Genomic DNA, 2,593 nt, shown 5'->3' on the forward strand with positions numbered 1-2,593 from the left:
AGCAGTGTCATTTAACTGTTTGGAAACTTCTGCTTTATAAGCTGCGTAAATCTGTATAACTAAGTGAGACTCTTTGTTTCTAAGTTTTACAACAAAATTTCTATTTAACATCAAATCCAGTAATGTTAATACAGTATTCTACTTTTACTCAGTTGAAGTAGAGTCAAGATTCCTTTTAATAAGTCATTAGGATTTGTACCTGCTTCCTCAGGGCTGAATTTGGCTCAAGGAGCCATTATTGTTCTGTGCAATTAATTTGTCAGTCAAATAATTTCTACAGGGCTATTACTTACTCATCAGTCTTCAACCATGACAAAATTTGCAGTTCAGAGCATTAATCCTGTTTTTCTGTCTTTCTATCTCAATTTTTTTCTCTAACTTTCATTGTTCCATATTACGTGATGGTAAATACCATATTTGTATATAATTGAATCTTAGGTGGTGTACTAGACTATTCCTGTTAGGGACATTAAATATCTAGACTCTATGTCAGTCTTTATGGCATGCAGTGTATGAATGTGAGTTACACAAAGACTTTTTTGCATGCTCCACCACATTTCTCAGATGAGTAATCCAAATCAAATACATGAGAGAAAGTAATTAAAAATCAGTTATGTAAAGGGACAGTGGGGCAGATTTTCAAAAGCACTTACAGGATTTAGGAGCATAAGTCCCATTGAAAGTCAATGGGACTTATACTCCTAAATGTTTAAGCACTTTTGAAAATCTTCCCTGGTAATATTTACTCTGACAACTGTGTTCCCTGAGTGATAAACAGAGCTGGCTTTGGAAACTGTTCACAAACCTATACCAGATTTTGTAAATACATTCTGTATTTTAAAATATTTGACAAATAACACAAGCATGTAATTGGCATTCTATGGATTGTTCGAAATTAGTCACCTAGGTCGTAAGAATTTGTTTCTGAGCCCTGAAGGAAACTTTTTACAAGGAGAATGGAAATACCAAATAATATACTTTGGTACAAATTGGTGAAATGTGAAAGATTCATGAACATTTTGTGATGACCCACTAGAATATTTACAAAAAAAATGTACAGTATATTCTTATAAATGGAAACAAATGTATTTGACCTGTTTGTTTATTCACAAATCTGTGATATTATTCAACTGGCTCTAGCATCATGAGAGATTATTATTTATTATTTGTTCTTGGCAGTGTTTACATTATAAAAACATAAAGGAAGAAAAGATCTTCATCCCAAAGAATTAGGGTGGGATCTACAAAGGGATTTGGCATTGCAACACTGTCATAGCGCCTAACTTTTAGTCACCTAGAAGATCACAGGAAAAACACTGAGATCCAAAAGGCTGAATTAGTCTCTTACGCTCCCTATACAATGAATGGAGAGAGAGAAAGATACCTTTGAAGGTGATCCACAAAGCCAGCATGCTAAGCAGCAAGCTACCTAAATTAACCAATGGGAGATGCTGACGAGAAGGATGTGTACTAAGACCCATCCCTCTCACAGACTGAGGCCAGGCCTACACTACAAAATTATGTTGACCTAACATATGTTGGCATACAGGCACCATAGTTATTAAATTGCTTGTGTGTGTGCACACTTGGCTTCTTGTGTTGGTGATGTGCATCCTCACCAGGATCGCTTGTATTCATTGTATTGACAGTGTGGGGCATTATGGGATGGCTCCAGGAATAGTTGACGTAAGCAACACAGTGTCTACACTGACTATCACACTGCATCAACCTAATTACGTTGACTGTGACTCTACACCACTTGGGGAGGTGGTGTTATTAAATAGGCGTAGAAAGGCACTTACATTGGTGGGACTCAAAACTGAAGTGTGAAGTCTTTAAGTGAAGACACTTCTACAGCTAGGTTGATGCAAGGCAGCTTATGTCAACCAAACCCTGTAGAGTAGACCAGACCTGAGGCACTTAATGCTGGGCTGCACAGGGGTGCTTATCTCTGCTTAGTGATCCATGTACAGAAACCTGCCTCCTGGAGTCAGGCGGCTTAGTTGCCTAAGTAGCTTCTTGTGGGAATGAATTCAGTACCTGCTTCACTCCACACAAAAGAGCCAGAGAAAACAGTGCTCACATTATAACTCTTAGCTCTGTGGTGAGTGTACTCACCTGGGATGTGGGAGACCCAGGTTCTAGTCCCCTTCCCTAGCAGAGGAGGAGAAAGGATTTGAACAGGGTTGCCCATCACCTAAGGGAGAGCTGTAACCTCTGAGTTAGAGATAGTCTGGTGTGGGTCTCCCTCAAACTCTCCTCTGGAAGCTGTTCCACTGTGGACAAATAATGAAAGAGTGACTGGAGCAGAGGGACTGGACACTAAGTCTACAAAGCAAAGAAAAACCAGCTGCCGGCCCAGGCCAGCTGACTCAGGCTAATGGGGCTTGGGCCGTGGGACTGTTTCGCTGCTGTGTAGACTTCCAGACTCGGGGTGGGAGGGTCCCAGAGCTCAGGCACAGGCCAGCTGCGGGTTTATCTTTGCTGTGTAGACATACCCTGAGTCTCCCACCTTGCAGGTAGGTCCCCTAACCATTGGACTTCAGAAAAGACCTTCTGAATCTTATAGAATTTTATACCCTCTGTCATTCTC

The sequence above is a fragment of the Eretmochelys imbricata genome, chromosome 11 (assembly GCF_965152235.1).
Source record: "Eretmochelys imbricata isolate rEreImb1 chromosome 11, rEreImb1.hap1, whole genome shotgun sequence".
In the NCBI taxonomy this organism is placed as follows: domain Eukaryota; kingdom Metazoa; phylum Chordata; order Testudines; family Cheloniidae; genus Eretmochelys; species Eretmochelys imbricata.